Below are 22,584 nucleotides of genomic sequence, written 5' to 3' on the forward strand. Positions count from 1 at the left end.
TTTGTGTGCCAAAAATAGTTGAATATTGGCAATTTCATGTGGCACAACATAATACACTACATGTACAAGCTGGGAATGTAGTTTCTTGCCAGAGAATGGTTTGTTAGGGACTTTAAAAAAACCTATCCCTCTCTTTTTTTAAAAAATCTTTTGGTTTAACGCCTTGTATACTTTCCAAGTAAAGAAAAATCCCAATGTTGTATCTATTTTAAACCTGAGAGACATTTGCATTTCCAAATCAGAAGATGCCAAAAAAGATCACTGATTGAAAAAAAAAAAAAAAAAAACCAAAACACCAAAACCAACAACTATAAAAGACTTGGGTACACTCATTTTTGAGAAATTAATGTAATCTAAGAGGACCCTTTCCTTTTTGTGTCTTCTGTTACAGTATACTCAATTATATACAGCCCAGGAGGTTAATAATTTCTTTCTCATTACCTCAAGGACAGTTATTACAGGTCATACTGACTTTCCTTTGTTGCAAGGTTTCAATGACTTTGAATATCTGTTATAAGTAAATCTTCTGAAGTTCAATTTAACAAAATACTAAATGTGTGTATGTATGTTTGTTTTTCTAATTTAGAGACACTTCTTAAAAATGAATCTAAGGGCAATGAAGCATGACCTCATCACCAAAGGAAGGACTGAAGTTTCTCAGGTTTTTTATCAGTTTCATATTTGTAAAATTTGATGAATTAAAGATGACTATTTTTCATTTCATTTTTTAAAATTCTTAAACACTGATGATAGAAGGATTTAACAATATTAAATGAATCTAGAGACCAAAAAGAAAAAGGCTAACAGTTTAACAGAAAAATCAGGGGAAATGGTTTACAGAAATGGCAATACCAATGTTTCTAAAGATGTGAAAAAATGTTCAACTTTCATTCATACTAAGATAACTGAAAATAAATTATACATTGATTCACCCACTGAATTGGCAAAGATCAAAATGATAACATTTGCCCAGGGTAAGGAGAACAAATCTGGTTGGAGCACAAATCTTTACTATCTCAGTGAAAGGCAGCGTCTCTTAGAATAAGAAATGCATATGCCCTTTGATATAGCAATTCTACTTCTAAAAATTTATCCCTGCCAGGTGTGGTAGCACACTCCTGTAATCCCAGCAGCTCAGGAGGCTGAGGCAGGAGAACCTCAAGTTCAAAATCAGTCTCAGTAACTTACTGAGGAACTGAGCAACTCAGTGAGACCCTATCTCTAATAAAATGCAAAAAAAAGCGTTGGGGATGTGGCTAATAGTTAAGTGCCCCTGAGTTCATCCCTGGTACAAAAAAACAAAAACAAAACAAAACAAAAAACCCTATTAATTTATTTAAAGTGACAAATATAAAAGGTTTTTCAATATGGCACTAATTGTAAACGCAAAAAATGAAGTAGTCTGAAAGTCCATCAAAGCGAATATTTAATAATTATGGCAGATATGATACAATAAACATCTGTAAAAATAAATTTTTCATAAAAAATGTTTTTGTTTAAAAATGAGAATTTCCACTGTATTTCTTTTGGTGCTTTTTCAGTTTTGAACCTTATGAATATATTACCTATTAAAAGAGTAAATATGCTGGGGAGATAGCTCAGTCGGTAGAGTGCTTGCCTTGTAAGCACAAGGCCCTGGGTTCGATCCTCAGCACCCAAAAAAAAAAAAGAGTAGATATTAAAAATTTAAAGGGGATCATAGCAGCCTTTACAATAAATCTTTCCAAGTTATAAGAAAGCTTTCAAAGCAGACCCATGAAGAGACAAAACAGGAATTTTTCAGTGGTTTCCACTGCTATCTGAATAAATCAACCTTATTGTACTGATTGCCATGCCTGGCACACCTCCCTGACCTCACCTAACACCTACCCTTCTCAGTCACTATGCTGCAGTACTCAGGCTTTTAATTCTATTCATGAACACATAGGCTCTTTCCCCAACCTTGAAAGTTCTTTTTTTCCCTCAGGTCTTTTCATAGCCAACTCTTCATGTCATTTAGGTCTCCTATAAAATGTAATATCCTCAGAGAGATCTTTCCCTGACCACTGGATCTGAAGTAGCCTCCATTTCTACCCTGTTCCCTTCTTCATATTACCTGGTTTTATTGTCTTCTTTATTACCATTATCTCCAGTTATCTTTTTATTTTCTCACTTGTCTATCGTCTTCCCCACTAGAAGTTAAACTCAATGGGAGAACAGCATTTCCCTATGCCTTGAATGGTAGATGACAGGTATTCAATAAATATTTGTTACAAGAAACTGATGTTGAATAATTAGACTTTTTCTCTTTTGGATGTATTTTCCTTAGTGAGTTTTAGTTAATAAGTTATAAGTTAAGGAGTTGCTAAATAAATGCAGCTATAGAAACACTTTTATAATAATAAAACATTTTAAAAAGAAATGATCAGTTCATCTTACTCCTACTGTAAAGAATTTAAGTACATTCCAAAATTATTTACACTTTTCTTTGACTAAAAAAAAATTTTTTTTTTTAAGATTCCAGAAAGCTTGGGAGAGAAAAGGGAAACTTGAGGGGTGATGGGGAGGGGGGTTTCCTGAATCCACAAGACAATACTGAGAGGTGGGCTGGGGATATAGCTCAGTTGTAGAGTGCTTACCTCACATGCACAAGGCCCTGGGTTCAAGTCTCAACACCACAAAACAGACAATACTGAGAGAAGCATATTTCTCAGAATAAGTCAATTCCAAGTACAGGATGTACTATTACAGCAGCTGTCAGGAACACAGCCTAAATCTCTAAATTACTTCAAGTTGAATTCTATGTAATAAAATTCCAATGCACTGATCAAATTGAGGCAGATCCTTGGCATTTCCTTAGATCTGATATAATTTTCGTGACATTGGTTTGATTCCCTTAAAACTAACATGTGGAGAAAGATAACTAAACATTAAATACACATATATGTGGAACATGTATCTATGTAGATACATTTTAAAAATATGTTTAGGCATATAACTTAAGTTTTTTTCCTAGGCCAGGCTAACATGTAGAACATATTTCTGGCATAGACAAATACTTCTCTGATTAAGGGTTAAAGACAGCATGATAATGGTGTGTACCTGGAAGGCTGAGGCAGGTGGATCACTTGAGTGCAAGAGTCTGAGGCTGGCCTGGACAAAAAAGAAAAAACCCTCATCTCAAATAAATAAATAAATAAATAAATAAATAAATAAATAAATTGAACTGTTCTTGCCATTGTTATATAAAAGTACAGTATTAAGTGTGCAAGTCAATGCCTTTAAGATGTTCCCAGTTTGCAGATATTTCTTAGGCAAGTATAGATTCTGAAATGGTTTTAAGATTTAGATATGCTTTTGTATATTAAAAAAAAGCCTTTTCTTCTTCTCAACACTAGCATTATAGGACAGAGTTTTATAGGAGAGAGGCTGACTAGTAAGGTTCATCCAAAGTAAGCTGAAGATACAAGAAGGTACATGAAAGATTCTCAAGTCACCGAATGCAGTAGGATAGCAGTGGAATGCTCCCACTGAATCCCCATTCTCAGCGTGTGCAGGCTGTTTACAGCCTTGCTGCCCTTTTCTTACAAGTTCTAAATAACTACAAACTGTCTTTGTCCCCAAGGAGATCTTAGCTGCCAGCTCAAAGGTTAAAACACGGAATACTTCTCACTTTTCCAGTAACAATGCAACTTTTCCAGTTAGCAAAATAATCAGAGCAGAAAAATTTATTGCTGATTTAAGTGAAGGATTAGGGAATCATTCCCTCCCCCTAAAAACTATCCATTATGTAAGAGTTATTGATATAGACAAATCAGCATAATTCTCTAACCCAAAAATGTGTCAAGGGAGAATGCAATGCATCTTTGTCCTGAAAGGGGCAGATGCCACTCATATGCCTTGTAGGATTGAGATGTTAACAAGATTTCTGGAGTTTATGTTTTGTTTTTTAATTTAGGCACAAATGACTAGTAAGAGAAATACAACCATGTAACAACATAAGAGGAAAAAAGTTCCTGTCTCCACTTGGATGGAGGATCCAGCAAACAACCATGGTTGCAACAAGCACATGTTTCACAAGGTCTGAGTTCATACCATCAGGTGATGTGTTGCTGCTGTTAATTACAGACCCCTGCGGGGAAGAAAAACTCAACCAGCTGCTGAAAAAGAGAGGGGGGAGGAGGGAGGGGGGGGGAGGGAGGAAGGGGGGGGAGCAGGTAGGGCTCATCAGATTAAGCTTCTCCATACATCACTTTCAAAATCCATCACTTGGGAGATGTTTGAAATGGAATGACATGAATTCAAATCAAGAAACAAACCTGATTATACAGAGGCTATTTCACTTCAAAGTGGGTCTCAGTTCCAAAAGAAAACATCTTTAGAAATGAAGTTAAGCAAAACCAAACAACCAGGTTTGGCTGTTTTCACAAATCAGAATCATTATCAATTTCACTGAATGACTTGGGCAAAATTCTCTAAGGCCACAAAGAGTGAACTTGGGAAAGATGAAGATTTTAATACATCCCATGGTCAAAGGTTTCTAGGCTGAAAAATCTCACTTAAACAACAGCTGGAAAAGAATTAAAAAAAAAAACCCACAAAAAATTAAATATGAGGAGTAGAAGGAAAGAGTGGGGAACCCCTATGGTTAAGATTCTATATGTCAAATAGTTAATACTCCCAAAGCTGTTTTGAGATTTAAGAGGTTTATGGTCTCTTACCCTCTCCCTTCAACTATGACTATGAAGAACCTTATAAAATCTAAACAGTGTTGGCTCTAACACTATTTAAGTATGTCCAGTCTGCAAAGAATTAAAAAAACATAAGAATCATTTCATGAAACAAATAGAGGTTACAGGGTCCTCTGGTCTTACAAAAGCCAAATTCAACAGGTGTTTTTCCCTTTGTTCATTTACACTTGAATCATACCATTTAAAAATATTTCTTGTTAACACTATTTGGCTACCGAAGGGGCCCAAGGACTCCATTACAAGAATGAAAGTTTAAATGAGTCTTAGAGTATACAATCTGGAATAAATTCATTAACTTGGAAACTAAAAAGGCTCACAAGCTCCAGAGAATTTAGTATACTACAAGGGCAACCAATTACATTGGGCATTAACTACTATTACCTAACAGTATAGAATTCATTATTCTGTGGAGACACATTTTTAATGAAATGTACCTAGACCTCCCTCCAAATATGAGGGAGATAGTGTTTCATATTCTCCTTTGTGTTCTTAACTGAAGATAACTTGACTACTGTTTACATGGACCACTGTGCCTTACCTGGAAATCATCTGCAGAAAATAAATTTCCTTTCCTTCTAAAGTTATTAAAAATACACCAAATTGTATGTTAATGTTAAAAGTTCTAAGTAAACTAAATAGAACAAAGGATTGGCAGGAAGTTCTCAGTTTAAAGTGAGAATTTTCAAAATTCATTACTCCAGGAAAAAGTAAAACCACACAGGCAGACAAAACGGGGGAATGTTAGACAGGATGTCTGTCCTAACAGAATTTCCTGGCTCCTAATGAACAGTGTCAGAATTTAAAAGATTAAAATGCAATAACACCTATTTCATCCAACAAGATTCTATAAAAACATACATAAGTATTTGAGGCAAAATTCTCATACCATGATGGGTGCCATGGTATACAGGTGTAATTTCTGGTACTCAGGAGGCAGAGGCAGAAGGATCTCAAGTTTGACAACAGCCTCAGCAACTCAGACTCTCAGCAACTAAGCAAGACCCCATGTCAAAATAAGAATTAAAAAGGGCTGGAGGCGTAGCTCAGTGATACAGTGCCCCTGGATTAAAGCCCCAGTACTGCTACCCCACCCCAATCTCATACCACAAGTAAACTAAAAATTTTAAGATGGGAGTCAACTTCGTAGGAAGATTTATTTTTAAAGATTAAGGTACAATACCCAAAGGCAGTCTGCTAAAAAATATATAAAACTAATTTTATATAGTAAAATGAAATCTATAGCATTGCTTCAAGGTATCCTTTATATATAATACATACATATATACACATATATTATACATGTATATATTATATATACATATTATACATGTATATATATATATATATATATATATATACATATATATATTAGAATTCTAACTTCCATGAAGATCTCTTCTAAAGAGAAATATAATCTTACTCTAAGGTCTCTGTATCATGTATTACCAACCACTGATTAAAAATTTAAATCCAAACATCTTTGCTTCCTTCCACCATTAATGAAAAGCCTTATCCCAAAATATAGTAGCCATCAGGAAAGATCTGAATAAATAATTCTGGTTTATTCCAGGTAGGGATATTTAAAACAAAACTCTTTTGAAGTCACTGATTAAAAAAAAGATTAAAAAATGTTTAATGCTGTAAAGCTTCATTATTATTAAAAAATCATGCATGCTTACTTTATGACTTCAACTATACCATTTGCACTAAAATAAACAGTAGATTGCACTCAGGATATGCATTTTTTTTAGCAATGGTAAATATTTCTAGGTAGCTCATTCTGTTTTTCCCTCACCATTAAACTATGCTTGAAATTAAACTACATTAAAAATTCACTCAGTCAAGTCAGTAGAAAAACTCAATTTGTCGAACAGAAATCTGTGTTGGAAACAGAGATGATGAATCAGAGTTAACTAGATTCTGAATCTCATAAATCTTTACTTGTACTACCCTTTAAAGGGAAAAACTCACAAAAAAGCAGGTGATATATTTGCAAAGAAATGACTGGTAAAAAGGATTTACTAAACAAAATGATCATTCTTATATCACTAGTTCTGGATGCTATATTTTTTAGTCATCTCTCAAAAAGATTATGTTTAGAAATGAAAGAAAAATCTGAGTTAGTTCTTCCAATGAACTGGCCTATGAGAGCAGCAAAAATGAAATAAATGACTTGCCCTATGTCAGTATTTACAAGAGGAGTGATCATTTTTTGCCAGCTCCCTAACAAAATGCTAAAAGAATTACTAGTAAGTTTTTATGTAAAATGCCCTTTTAAAAACTGCTATGTGGTTAAATTGGTTCAAAACAAGACACATTTAAACAAAGCCATGTACCCTATGGTTTTAACAAGTAGCTGCCACACTAAAATGGGGGGTTGGCAGGATTTCACTGAAGATTGGGTTATGTTAAGACCTTGTATATACTGATTATACAAGGGAGAGAAAGAAGTTCCTGCTGAAGACTAGTGAACTATCTTGGATAAGCAACACCACCACTCTAATAATCTGCCATATTCTATAAGGTGACTCAAAACAGAAGCAAAAATAAAAGTGGCTGCAAAATTCCTAGAACCTAACCTAGACAGAAAATTTTGGCATTATCTTCCCTTTTGTGGAAAACAAAGCACTGCATTAATCATTGGTAAGGGGTTCTTTAAAAATAATATCTCAGCTGGGTGTGGTGGCACACACCTGTAATCCCAGTAGATCTCGAGGCTGAGGCAGGAAGACTGCAAGTTCAAACCCAGTCTCAGCAATTTAGCAAGGCTCTAAGCAACTCAGCAAGACCCTGTCTCTAATAAAATATAAAAAACGGCTGGGGACATGGCTCAGTGGTTAAGTGCTCCTGGATTAAATCCCTGGTAACAAAAAAAAAAAAAAAAAAAAAAAAACAAACAAAAAAAAATGCTTTATTTAAAAAGTCAAATGCAATTGTGACAAATACTGTGAGCTCGAATCCTCTTTATTCGATGTTTCCTACCCTTACTCTTCAGAGAAAACTTACTGCAATGACCTTCTTGTGTATCCTTCCAGTGCAGTATAGGTGTATGAAAATGTATTGCTTCATGTATTTAACTTTTATATAATGAATTCTCTATGTGTGTGGATATATATACATGTGTATATGTATACATGTATACATTTTATAGCAGTCATTTTTTTCATTTATTCTTGTTTTCTAAAATCTATCTATGTGGTATGCTAGATCTCCTATTTTAACTTTAATTTCACAGAATCAATATTTCAGTATTTCCACAAATTCTTAGATGGATATTTGAATTGTTTCCATTTCTTTGCCATTACACGCAGAACTATAGTGAATGATCTGGTGCATATACCTTCTGGTTTTCTTCTTTCCTCCCCTCCTCCAACTGCCAGTGGTTTGATGATGTCTTAAATATTTCATTATCTGATTTCTCCCATTTGGTTCAACACTTTAGCATTTACAGTCGTTATCTGAGAGTGGAAGAAGATAAGGAAAACCTTCCATAATCTGAAATACTGGTCCTCTTTTACCAAGGAGTGAAAGGCTCTGAAAGTTTCTTTCCTTTATGGATGATTTTTATAATCTGATAAATGTGACAACTTTGCACTTAAACATTTTGCATTTTTTTCTCATATCCAATAGCTGTTTTTTATAAACTTCAGGGACCACTCACCCTTCCCCTTTTCCTAAGTTTTCATTTCTACTTTTTAATTCCTACAGTACTTTAACCCACTAACTGTGAAACTATTTAGTGATCTGTAGTCCATTTATGCGATTTTTGTGTTACCTTAGGAATTTAGTATGATCCAGACATAGCTATTTAGCAGTTTCTTGGAGCATTCTTAGTCAAGGGAAGCATTTTTAAAGATACACCTTACATTGATATTGGGTTAGAATTATTACATATAAATTTTGCTCAAATTTATGACAGTTTCCAGAATAGAGAACAAAACTCCATGGTGTTAATGTTCCAATAAGAATATAGTATTATTCTAAATAAAAATTTAAGATGGGGCTGGGGTTGTGGCTCAGTGGCAGAGCGCATGCCTAGCATGTGCAAGGTACTGGGTTTGATTCTCAGCACTGCATATAAATAAATAAAATAAAGGCCTATTGCCAACCAAAAAAAATTTTTTTTAATTTAAAATAGGAACATATCCTCAAAGGATCATATGTTTCAATGACCAGTGGTTTTCTTTTACAGTTTTTTCCTTAGGAGTCTTTAATCCACCCTGCTTTATTCATTATTGTGAGGATGAGTATATTTTTTATTTTTATGCTGCATGTCTTTCCGCCTTTAAACCTGGATCCCATTCAGAGTTTCCAGTACTTGGAATACTAAAGTGTTACAAATGAAAACTGTTACTCTTCTCTAATAACATACTCTGCCTGCTGCAAGTGTTTGAGTAGGACTTCCTTTCTTAACAACTAGTTTGGGCAGCCACCTGTCTCATGAATATATGAACTATCTTTAAGAATTTGAAGGAAATTTATATGCTGAGTATTTTTTAAAATAACCAGTAAGAGCTTAAAATGGAAATCAGAGTAATAAATATAACTAGAATTTTAGATGCCTGTGTATTTCTTCTCAAATCTGCTGTTAAAATATGCCTCAGGTCATAAGTATTTTGGTTGGAAAGTACCTTTGGAGTTAGGCTTACTTTGATTTTAACATGCATGAAATAGTCCATCAAGAGAACAAGTGCTGTCTGTATACTCAGGAGTATCTGTCATGTCACCCAAGTAGGCAGTTTTGCTTAGTGAATTATCTTCCTTATGTCATTATAATCACTGGGTTTGAATGGAGTCTGTTGCCTGCTCCCTGTCATATCAACCCCACATTTTATACAGCAGAGAAATGTTCCTATCTTAAATCTTTCTTTAGAATAATATCATGTTCTTATTAGAATACTAACACTGTGGAGTTTTGTTTTCCCTTCTATTCTGGACTCTGCTGTAAGTTTTTTTTTTTAATTCTTAAGTCAAAAATAATTTTTTTCTAACCATAGTCACCCTCTTGGGATATTTCATCTGCATACATAACAAGCTTTTATTGTTTCCATAGGAATCAGAATAAAATATAAAGAATTTTCTTCTTGAAATTATATTTTGTTTGCATAATTCTTCAAAAATATTTTATCTGACTATAAAACAAAAAGTGCTAATATTTTACAAACTTAAAAATAGCAAAAAGTATAAAGGAAGCATGCACTAAGTCTTAATGTTATATATTGTCAAGTGGTTCTCATAATAGTTATGCCAGTTTACACCACATCAGCAATATATGAGTGTTCTTGTTTCTTTTTGCCCTCAATAGTATTGTTATTTCTTTATTTACTTATTGTACCAGGGACTGAACTCAGGGGCACTCCACCACTGAGCCACTTCCCAAGCCCTATTTTGTATTTTATTTAGACACAGGGTCTCACTGAGTTGCTTAGCAACCACTTTTGCTGAGGCTGGCTTTGAACTCGTGATCCTCCTGCCTCAGCCTCCAGAGCTGCTGAGGATTACAGGCGTGTGCCTCTGTGCCCCGCTAACACTAACAGTATTGTTATTAAAATAGGTGTTGCACATTTGTTAGGGGGAAATATAATTATGTTTGTATCAACTTTATAGAAGTCTTTTTTTTTTTTTGGTACCAGGGATTGAGCCCAGGGGTGCCTAAACACTGAGCCATGTCCCCAGTCCTTTTTATTTTGAGACAAGTTCTCAATAAGTTATTTAGGACCTTGCTAAATTGCTGAAGCTGGTTTTGAACTTGCAATCCTCCTGCCTCACCTCCCAAACCACTGGGAATATAGGCATGTACCACCACATCTGGCTTCATAAAACATTTCAAATGAATGAATTCAGGGAAATGATAAAGTAGAAAACCTTAAAAAATAACAACAAAAGCAGGGCATGGTGATGCATGCCTGTAATCCCTGTGCTGAGGCTGAGGCAGGAGGATCCCAAGTTCAAGATCAGTCCAGGCAATTTAGTGAGGCTACCTCAAAATAAAAAATAAAAAGGGCTGGGGATGTGGCTCAGTAAAAGAGCACCCTTGAGTTTGATTCCCATAACAACAACAAAAAAAGTGTATATACACACACACACACACACACACACACACACATATACATAAAAATAAACAAAGCCAGGCACAGTGGTGCATGCCTGTAATCCCAGCAGCTCGGGATGCTGAGAGGCAGGAAAATCACAAATTCAACGCCAGCCTCAGCAAAAGTGAGGTGCTAAGCAACTCAGCAAGATCCTGTCTCTAAATAAAATGCAAAATAGGGCTGGGGATGTGGCTCAGTGGTCCAGTGCCCCTGAGTTCAATCTTCAGTAACCTCCCCTCCCCCCAAAAAAAAGAAACATTAACTCACATGTCAGAGATTTTTTTGCAGAGTGGGGGTGGATTTTGCTATTGCCCAGGTTGGCCTCAAGAGTTTAAGGATCCTCCTGGGCAGGCAAAATGTCACTCACCTGTAATCAATGGCCCTAGAGGCTGAGGCACGAGGATCCCAAGTTCAAGGCATGTCTCAGCAACTTAGTGAGGCCCTGTCCCAAAATAAAAAATAAAAAGAACTGGGGATATAGTTCAGTGGTATAGTGCTCCATGGGTTAAATCCCAGTACTTCCCACTGCCATTAAAAAAGAGAGATCCTCCTTCCTCACTCTCCAGCAGCTGGGACCATAGGTAATGTGCCACAATGCCTGGCCAGAGCAATATTTTATTTAAAAAAAATACATTTTTTTAGTATTGAAGTCAGTACTACTGTACCACTGAGGTACACCCCCAGCCCATTTCTTTTCTATTTATTTATTTTTTTAAAGTTTGAGACAGGGTCTTGCTAAGTAGCTTAGGGTCTTGCTAAATTGCTGAGGCTGACGTGGAACTTGCCATCCTCCTGCCTCAGCCTCCCAAGTCACTGGGATGACAGGCATATGCCGATGTGCCCAGCAAGAGAAATATTTTAAACAGACAATACTGTAGTCTAAATTTTAAAAAGGGCAATGAATTGTCCAGATGATTTTATTAGTGAAAATCCTATGTTGGTAAAATATTTTTCCTATAGTTGATGGGAATTAGACTGGGGTTACTCAGGCAAAGGCGGTAAAGAGACTTACTTCATACACTTCAGTAAGAAAGCACTTCTTAAATTAAAAAAAAATAATAATGCTCAGAAGCAATGCAACATATCTTTGGAAAAACTAAAAATCCTTATAAGGAAACTATTGCCACAGAGCCCCTTTTCTCCTTCCTCTCCACCATTCTAACCTCCTGGAGTAATTTGTCCTCCCTTTCCTCAATTTTATTTACTCCCCTATAAGGACCAATTCCTCTTCTTTAATCATCTCAAATTTTAGTATCTGTAAACTCAAAGATAGATTTAAAAAAGAACACTTGAGACTTTTGGTTTTAGTTTCCTTGAAATAATTTAAGTCTTTCCTGTTCTTTCAAATGTTTTTTCCTCCCTTTTCCTTTTACATGTTCTGTCCCAAAACTTTTTTTTCCCCTTCCATTCTCTCACTGACCAACTGCTTTCAACTGCCAGTATGCCTCTGGCCTATTTATACTTTTCACTTCTTAAAGGAAATTATACTCCCAAATAAACCAAATAAAATCCTACTCCACAGCCCAAAGGTAAAATAAAACAGGGGAAAAGTTAAAAAGAAAAAAAAAAAAACTAACCTTTTTTTCTTGCCTTTCATTTCAGTATTATATCTAGAAATAAAGTTCTAATTATCGAATAAGTAAAATCAAAACTCGTACATTTTATTGTTAACAGCATTTAAATTTATTCAGGGTCATCTGTTTCAAAAATCACTCTAAGAATTATAAGGTCATTTAAAATAGGTCTAACAGTTGAGTACTATAGACTGATGGAAACCACAACCTCAAAATTCACAGCAGAGTTTCAACCTATGCACTCCTACCCCCCACCTCCTGGTCTCCTCTTTGGCCTTCCAAGGACCTTTTGAGTTAAATGATGCAGGCTGTATAACACACCCTCTTAAAAGTAGTACTGTTTTCAATGCTTCATGGTCTTCAGAGTACTCTGACATTCATGATCTTATTTGGGATTTTCAACAGTTCTGTGAGGCATGCAGAGCCAGTATTTTACAAATAAGGAAACAGAAACTCAGATTTCAATTTGTCATGGTCACATGATAGTAAGGGACTTGGGTTAGAATGGAAATCTTTTAACTACTAATCTAATACTTTTTAATCCTCTAACTTCCTGATTCTTAGATCAAGTATAGTCTTTTATTCAACATGCAGAAATTGGAAACATAGGAGAATACACATTAATATAATCTAGCTTTCAATTCTGATTTAATTTTCAAGTGGCAACTCTGTACAATATTAGTTCTAATGAATATTGAACACCGTTGTTAATGGAGACCTCAGCAAATCATGGATGGGTTTTTACCTACTTCCAAGACTGAACCCTGAAAGCAAACCCTATTATCCTCTCCCTCAACCCCACCCAAGGTACTGGGAAATTGAACTCAGGGGCACTCTTCCACTGAGTTGCACTCCCAGCCCTTTCTTGTATTTTGAGACAGGGTTTCGTTAAATTGCTCAGGCTGGCCTCCAACTTGGGATCCTCCTGCCTCAGTCTCCTGAGTTGCTGGGATTACAGGTGAGCACCACCATGCCAAGCTATGCCCTAATTCTTTTACAATGCCTTTCCATGCATTAGCACCTCATCATCTTTAATTTTAAAAAATAAAACATCTAGACAAGTACAAAGGCACACACCTATAATCTCAGCAACTTGTAGGGCTATGGCAGGAGGATCCCAAGTTCTTGACCAGCCCCAGCAACTTAGCATGACCTTGTCTCAAAATATAAATAAAAAAGTCCTAGGGATGTAGCTCAGTGGTAGAGTATCCCTGGATTCAATCTCTAGTTCTGCAAACAAATAATTAATTAATTAAACAAGTACTCGCCTAACATGCTAAAGTAATTTTCTATTCTGAGTTTCCAAGAAGCCAGCATCTTTCCTCCCCAGAGATCTCCATCACTACTTTGCCATAAGCTTATAGAATTAAAAAACACAATTTCCACAATTCTTTAATTATATTCATTTGAGGTGTCTACAATGACTAAAATACTAACTGGCACTATCTTCAACCTAGTTGCTCAAGCTAAGAACTCTACCTTTTCATATTCTATCAGTCAGCAAGTCTTGTCAGCTGTGCTGCTTCTCAATATATTCCATATTACCCATTTCTGTTCAAGGCACAGTTGCCTCTCACCTGACCACTAAACTGGTTCCGAACGGATCTCCCAGCTTCTTCTGAACCCTAACTATTCTCCACATAGCAGCCACAGGAAGCTTTTAAAATGTTAAATCAAACTACGCACCTCCTCCAAATTTAACCACACCCAGAATAAAATTCAACCTTTTTGTCTAACCCTATAGGGTCCTCATATAAGAACTGTTCCCATTATACCAAATATTTATCACATGCCCCTGCCTCTTATTACTCACCTGACCAAACACACCGACATTCTTTCTATGAACAAGCAAAGGTTATTGCCATCTCAGGAACTCTACACGCTCCTTCAGCCTGGAAGATACTTCTAGATCTTCCCATTGCTGCTGCTTGTATTCAGGCTTCAGTTCAAAACTAACAACTTTACAAAGAAATCTTTGACCATAATCAAAAGTAGTAGCACTACCCTACTCCTTCTATACCTTCTATAAATTTATTTCTATGAATTTACTCACTATACTGTCTACAGTCTAGCCTGATAATCTTCTGGGTGCACTTAAAATAATGACTTTCTGTTCGTGCAGAGTTGAGAACTAAACCTACACTGGGACTCTGTTGAGATAATTCCCATATCAAGTCAGAAGCAGTTCCCTTTAGCATCCAACAGAATCTCTATCTCTATCAAAATTTCTTGTTCCTTTAAGTATAAAATTTTTAAAATAAAGTCATACTTAATATCTGAAAATTTTCCTATAATATTATTCAGGCCTTTATTTTGAAAACTGTAATACATATCTCTAGGTTTTGCCTTTATTTTTATTTGTCTTAAATAAATCACATGTTCAGGGCTGGGAGTGTACCCCAGTGGTAGAGAACCTGCCTAGCATGCACAAGGACCTGGGTTCAATCCCCAGCACTGCAAAAAAGGGGGAAAAAAGTCACTAGTTTTTCTGTTCACTAAGTCTTACTCTACAGGATATAGATACTTTCTTTTTTTTCAATTAAACAAAAAAACTGATCATAATGGGACCAGAGAGCTGGGATTTATTTTCCAGAATGGGAAAGTTTGGCTTACAAATAAAATAGAAAAAAGGTAGGGACATGAGGTATTTGTTTTTTGTTTTTTGTTTTTTTTTGGTTTGTTTTGGTACTGGGAATTAAACCCAGGAGCACTCAACTACTGAGCTACATCCCCAGCCCCTTTTCATATTTTATTTAGAGATGGGGTCTTGTTGAGTTGCTTAGGGCGGGCCTCACTGAGTTGCTGAGGCTGGCTTTGAATTGGCAATCCTCCTACCTCAGCTTCCCGAGCCACTGGGATTACAGGTATGCTCTAACATGCCAAGCAAGACATGAGTAATTTTAGAGATGAAGATATAAAAGATAGCAACCATTTTAAGAAATGCCCTATAGGGCGATTGTAAAAAAATCAAGAAAACTTGTTAATACCCTATAATTTTCCAGGAGTAAAAGACAAAGCTGATTGGAATAAAGTGAAAGAATGGGCTTGGGATGTGGCTCAGTGGTGAGAGCATGTAAGTGCAAGGCCCTGGGTTTAATCCCCAGCGTCATCCAAAAAAAAAAAAAGTATACCTTGAATAAAGTGAAGAAGTTCTTTCAATTAGACTACTCTTCAAGGGCAAGGGACTATACCCAGAGCATCCTGTATTATGCCTGGCACACAGAAGGCACTTCATAAATGTTTGATGAATAAAGGAATTAATAAAACAAATCGAGAAATATATTTGGTTTTATAGATCAGGAAACTGAACCCCAAACCAGCACAGTGGCTTGCCCAATGTAATATATTACATGCAGAAGGCCAGCAGCAGAGCAAAGACCAGACTAGTACTCCCCATGGTTAGGCTGTAAAAAGGAGATGTGGGGCTCAAGAATTTCAAAGTGAGTAAAAATAAAATAATACATTAGTGAGACACAATCAGGCTATAATTAAGGATGTCAGGCTCAATGATGGATAAAATGAAATACACAAAAAACACAAGGGGTGAGGCACTAGTTACCCATTATGTAGAGTCCAGGGACCAAGCAAATTCTCTGCGTTATCAGAAAAGATACTAGAAACAAACCAGAAAACACAAGCAACATTAATATCCCCAACCCAGCTTTCCAGTCTTATCTAATGTGAACAAATTAAGTCAACTGTTCAAATTAAGCCACCTGACTCTCAGTCGACATGCACAACAAAATTAATTAAAGTAGCTATACAAACTGGATTCTTCCCTAGGGATATGGAGTTACAAAGATAAATTTGCAAATCTATTTGTTCTTGGCCCCTATAACCTTTTCTTCTTTTCAATTCAACCAAACCTTTAATGATTAAAACAGCAAGGACTTAATCTGACTCTGATGTTCGATATGTGAAAGGTTTCTTTATTTCCTGAAAACCCTTTGCTTCAAGGCAGATTCATCATGTCAGTCTAATCAAATTATTATCAAATATTTAGAGTATCTATTTTGAGATAGGACAATGTATCAATTAACTTTTGGAAAAGTGTGTTTTCCCCTCCTACACTAGAAGAGTCACAAGTAGATTTTTAATTCTAAATCTAACAACTGATCTTAACAATAATAAGTGTATTTACATTGCTTGAGCCCTAAACTCAATCAATCATAAAAAGTATTCATTGAATGCAGTCTAAATGTCCAGTTCCATACTGAACTGCCAATATTACCATGACCAATTTCTCTGGATGATCTGAATGCAAAAGTACTTCTGATCTTGAAGAGCCATGAAAAGACTCAGCTTACAGTTAAAAGGACTGTTCATATGTTATATATTGAGAATCTCCTCAATATATAAAATTTCCTGTTTTAGACAATTTCCTACCATCTCTTACAGATGATTTTGCCTTAAATAGCAAGCCATTTAGATACCACAAGACTATCTATCCATCTATTCACCCAGGGACACCAATGGAACAAAAACACAATAAAATCAATTTTAAAAATCTACGTTAGTCAGCTAGATATTTAAATCAAAGAGGGAACCTCCAGACTCTAGATACAAATTCATTCAAATTAAACTTCAGGAATTCATATATAAATTCACTTTTAAGGTACTGAGTACCTCAATGCTATAAAATGTGGAGAAGAGTTAAAATTTTATCTTTATTGCCAGAGGTTGTTACTCTAAGAATTTTCTTACAAAGGTCAACTTTTTATTGTGTCTTCTAAAATCAATTCTTCACCATGACAAATGGACACCAGTTAAATAAACTTAGAATAAGAACAAAACAAGTCGATACATTCATAAGTTACTGCTGTCCTCGGGACCTGAATTCTAGTGCAATCTTTGTAGATACTTAGCTAAATCTGAATTTTCTCATCTGTAAATTAAAGGTAACTGTATAATTAAGGATGTCAGGCTCAATGATGGACAAAATGAAATATACAAGAAACATATGGGTGAGGCACTAGTTACCCATTATGTAGAGTCCAGGGACCTACCAAATTCTAAGGTCCTAACCAGTGCTAAAGCTCTATGCTCTTTTGGAAATACTGTTAAAATTTTATCTGTCTCTCTTCATATGTGCTCTTTAAAAACTAAAACCAGCATAAACACAACCTAATTCAAAAGTAATAGGAAGCTTTAACTAAAAAATAAGTTTCTTCCTAGACTCCCAAGCCCCTCTAAAGTCTAAAACAACCGCCGTTCTGTGTCCTCAAAAAACCCCAAAAAAGGTATGTACCAGCAAATTCCCTGTAGGCCACACATATACATACCTATTCTTTCTAAAGGCTGTAAAGAATTCCACTGTACCCTGTTGTGTGATTTTCACATTTTTGTGGCAAACAAGTGTTAACTGAACATAAAAGTTCAAGGAGGCTCAAGAGCCCACACAGTTTATTTTGATAGATATTGCCAAATTGTCATCCAAAATATATATGCTTCTAATGTGATTCCCCATTGAGCTTCTATCTTTTAGTACACTATTCATTCAGGATAGACAAAGATAGTTTAAAAAAAGAAAGAATTTTTTAAAAATAATTAATTAAAAAAAAACAACAACATAAAAAGGATAGGTACAAACAAGAGACAGTGAGACTTAGACTTTAAAAACAAATAAACAAAACACAGAAGTCTTTTATGACAAACTTCACTGAAGAAGATAGCAAACATAATATATGGTACTTGCCTGCTGGTTGCTTACAAGATTTAAGTGTTGATATTTCCTTGTGGTGCTTGTAAAAGAAGATATTGACAGAAAATAAATTTCTATTCACAGAGTAGGCAAGCAACTTATATTGCAAATTCTATGAAACTCCACAAAAAGTCCAGTTCTGTCTTAGATCAGAACGTGGATTTAATAAGATATATTGTAGGTTGGGGCTATAGCTCAGTCAGTGGTAGAGGGCTTGCAGAGCATGCTTGAGACGCTGAGTTTGATCCCCACCAACACAAACAAGCAGTATGAGCTAAATTCCTCCACATACAATCTGGTCACTTTGAACCACAGACAGTTATCAGCACACATAAAAGAGTAAATTTAGTTCCTGGTCTTTGTCATTGACAAAAGAGTCCCATTAATTCAACTGTTTACACCCAAACTAAAAAGGATAATATGTGATACCAGACCTGATAAATGTGTTAATGAAATATACAGGAAGCAGCTCTTGGAGTGATTTTACAATTTTTAAATTAAACGACTGGTAAAATATCTATAATGTAGTAGATATCCAGTAAACGACCGTTAAATTAATTCAAAGTACCCACTTTGGAAATTATCATCTTAGTTATACAGAAATTATTTGCAAAGGACCATGTAAACAACAGGCAACTCCAGGAGTGTGGGTGTGGGTGGGCAACTACATAACGTTCCCATTTTACTTTCCTATAACTTGCTATTATATTTATTACATCTTCAAAAGTAGCATGCAAAATTTAAAAATAACATTTTGTTCTTTCACTAAAACATGAAAAAAGGCACATTACAGAATCAGAGCCGGGTGTGGTGGCACACGCCTATAATCCCAGCAGCTCAGGAGGCTGAAGCAGGAGGATTGTGAGTTTAAAGTCAGTCTCAGTAATTTAGTGAGGCCCTAAGCAACTCAGCAAGATCCTGTTTCTAAATAAAATATAAAAAAGGGCTGGGGATGTGGCTCAGTGGTTAAGCGTCCCTGGTTCAATTCCCAGTACCCCACCTCCCCCACAGAAAAATAAAGAATCAGGGAAACATACATACAATTTGTATGTTTTCAGCAGAAGCTTTGCTCCTCTAATTTTATAAGTGAGAAAATTTATGAACTCGTAAGATTTCCCACCACATTCTTTCCTCACTCAAGTAAACCAACTATATCCAACATTAAATCTCTTGAGAAAACTAACCCCCCAGTTTATTGTAAGTTATCACTAAAGCACAGGTCCTCCAATTTTAGACTTTAACAGGAAGAACTTAGAATCAAGGCCAAACTTAAATACACCTACACATAAAACTAGCCAATCAGTCCTATGCTGAAGGCCAGAAATATCTCTTCAAAATGAGGTTTGTCTTCTACCCCTTACTATAACTATGCCAAATTATTGTCAGGGCTCAAATGAAGACACTGGGCTCACAGCAGGTAGTTCAAGGCATCCAACGGGACATCAACAGAAAAGGAGAAGAAGTTGCATTAGTAGGATGGAAAGTCAAATAAGGTTATTTGGCAAGGGTCCTAAGTCCTTACCTGCAGGTGTATAATATGGGTAGGTTCTTCTAGATGCTGGCAAATTCTACTTACCAGATCTCAAAGTCCAATTTATCAGACTGAACTATACAGATAAGTTGGTAAAATTTTTAGGTTAAGAATTTTCAAATAAAAATTTTACACCAAAGAAAAATACTTCAATCATACAAAAAAGTGGAAAGCCTCAAATAGAAATAATACCAATCTTTCTTTTCAAGACACACAAGAAAGTTTTTCTTGGATCTGAGATAGGTATTAAATGGCAATGGATCAAATGACTACTTGAAACTAGTCCAAAAGTCAATTCCAATGACATTCAATTTAACACACAGCTTGCTAAGCGCACTGTCAAGAACAAACTAAAGCAATGTTTGGTTGGGTTGCTATGTTAAATGCTAACTAACTATTATGACATAAAAGAGAATCATTAATAGGTCATTATTGGCTATAGACAGGTAACTAAAGTGCACATTTATTGGTTACTGACATTGCTACCAGAATATTTTATCCAATCAGATTATGTAATACAAATAACTTCCAAAATTAGCTTCAAAATTCATGTCCAGGGGCTGGAGTTGTAGTTCAGTGGTAGAGTGCTTGCCTAGCACATGTAACATACTGGGTTTGACCCTCAACACCACATAAAAATAATAAATAAAATAAAAGTATTGTGTCCATCTACAGCTAAAAGGTTTTTTTTTTTAATTGATGACCAACATTCTTGAGACTTTCATAGTATTTATAATTAACCCAAACACTTGTACAAATAATGTCTATAAACTTTGACTTTTAAAACTGATGTTCATTTAGCTAATTCATAATGTCTTTATATTGTAGTTGGCAATAAAGATGATACTTTTATTCTTTATTCTGGGATGAAATTGTGATCTTTATTTCAATTCCTGCTATAGCTAATGATAAAAAACTTATTCAAGAAGAAATTTCAAAAGAATATTTTAAAACAAACCACAGATATGTATGGTAAAGTCATTCAAAATTTATTTGGAAAAAGAAAGACTAGAATTAGTACTGTGTCTTCTTTTCAGTTTAGGACTCTTTGGATCCTTTCTTACTTGCTTCTCTAAGTATTGATAACCAACTAAGAGAAGAACTGATAAATTAAAACTCAACATTTACTTGTTTGCAAACTTGGTCACAGAACTGTTGGAAAAGCCTAGATAGTTTTGTTAAAATGAGGTCTTTGCCAGGTGTGGTGGTGTGCACCTGTAATATGAGAGACTCAGGAGGTTGAGGCAGGAGGATCACAATTGGAGGCCAGTCTCAGGAAATTAGTAAGGCCCCAAGCAACTTAGTGAGACTCTGTCTCAAAATAAAAAATGAAAAGAACTGGGGATGTGGTTCAGTGGTTAAGCAACCGTACCAAATATTAAAATAAAATAAATAAAATAAGATGAGGTGTTTGCATTATAAAAGGACCTAACCATATCTTGTTAAAAGAGTGCAAAGAGTAGATCATCCACAGAATTCTGGGATTAAAAACTCTAGATGCATTTTTTGTTTATAACTTATATATACAGTAAAATTACACATTCTGGTGTATAGTTCTGTGAATTAAAAAGACAAGATTTCTACCAAGTCAAAAATAGACAAAATAAAATCTAAAAGTTAAGCAAGGATTGACTGAAAATAAAGAAATAATGGTCCCTCTCTTCTTTGATCCTGCTTTCTAGCCACTCTACAGTCGCCATTTCACTGATTTCTATGCCTGCCTATCTCTTCTGTACCATAAACCAACTTCTACTACTAAACATCTCAACATGGTTAACCCCTAAATATATGAAACTCAACAGGTCCAAAATGAAAACCCCACTTCCTCCCACAACCTGATTATTCTCCAGTGATCCTACCATTCATTTAAGTGTTCAAACTAGAAACCTAGGAGACAGCCTCAATTCCCCTCCCTTCCTCCTCACCTTTCTACTTCCCATCCCATAATACAGTCATCACGTCTTACCAGTTTTACCTCAGAAATACATCCCAAACTCATCTGCTTCTCTTCATCCCACAACCACAACCACAACCAGTCAAGTCCCTGACATTAGCATACTGCAGAATTACTTTAATTGCCATACTTTCTTTTTCCATTCCTACAAACAGAATGAGCCGTTTTTTGCTGACATCTTTTAAGTATGTTTACTCTACCCAGAATGCCTCCCTCATCTTTGTAAACTCTTGACTTCTCCAAGTAGAATTAAATACTTCCTCCTCACTCTCAGTGTCTAGATGTCTAGATTTCTTGCTGTTGTAATTATTTTTCTTTCCCACTAGACCAAGAGTCTCTGGAGTGCACTTGCTATTTTATATCAGCCTTGGTAAGCCAGGTGCCTGGGCAGTGTCTTGGGAAAAAGAATGAGTGCTTCCATCATGATCCAAATGAAATGGCCTCAAGGATTTTATTTCCCTTACTTAAGATTTCACACTTACCAAGTGACTCTCCCTGTCCCCTGCACCACCCCTCCCCACCATGATGGGGACTGAACCCAGGGTCTCTGTGCATGCTAGGCAAGCACTCAAACCACTCATCTACATCCCCAGCCCCGCAAGTGATCGGTTCACTTACATGGCACAGTAATTTTCCAAGGAGTATAATTTCAGGAACGTTACTTAAGAACTTTCTGTGCCTCAGACTCATCATCTATAAAATACAGATAAGAGTATCTTCCTCAGTGAGGTTATTCTAAAGATTAAATGAGTTCAATACATGTAAAATACTTAGAATTAATACCTGACACATGGTAACTTGCTCAGTAAATATTAGCTAGTCTTCTTTTTAAAGTAGTATCTTTAGAAACACCTTTAGAAAGGGAATGGACAGCACAGACATTATTTTCTATTCATGGAAAAGACTACCTCTCAAAGTACATTAATAAAATGGTATTCTGTCAGCTTCTTGTGAGTTTAGTTAGCTATTTAACGGACACCAATCAATTCTGGTGACACTGAA

At 35.6% G+C, this 22,584-nt stretch overlaps 1 protein-coding gene across 4 annotated transcripts in view; it reads right to left on the reverse strand.

Annotated features, from left to right (window-relative positions):
- Window positions 1-22,584, reverse strand: part of Spop (speckle type BTB/POZ protein) — a 67,663-nt gene that overhangs the window by 25,094 nt on the left and 19,985 nt on the right. The window contains exon 2 of one of the 4 annotated variants that reach the window (XM_047544890.1): window positions 3,082-3,132. The exons of 1 other annotated variant lie outside the window; for it this stretch is intronic. The gene's annotated coding sequence lies outside the window, so the exon portion shown is untranslated. Of the gene's footprint in view, window positions 1-3,081; window positions 3,133-15,955; window positions 16,010-18,091; window positions 18,138-22,584 lie in introns of those variants that run through there. 2 more of the 4 variants (XM_047544888.1, XM_047544891.1) reach the window with 2 other exon arrangements.

The sequence above is a fragment of the Sciurus carolinensis genome, chromosome 3, assembly GCF_902686445.1.
Source record: "Sciurus carolinensis chromosome 3, mSciCar1.2, whole genome shotgun sequence".
NCBI lineage: Eukaryota > Metazoa > Chordata > Mammalia > Rodentia > Sciuridae > Sciurus > Sciurus carolinensis.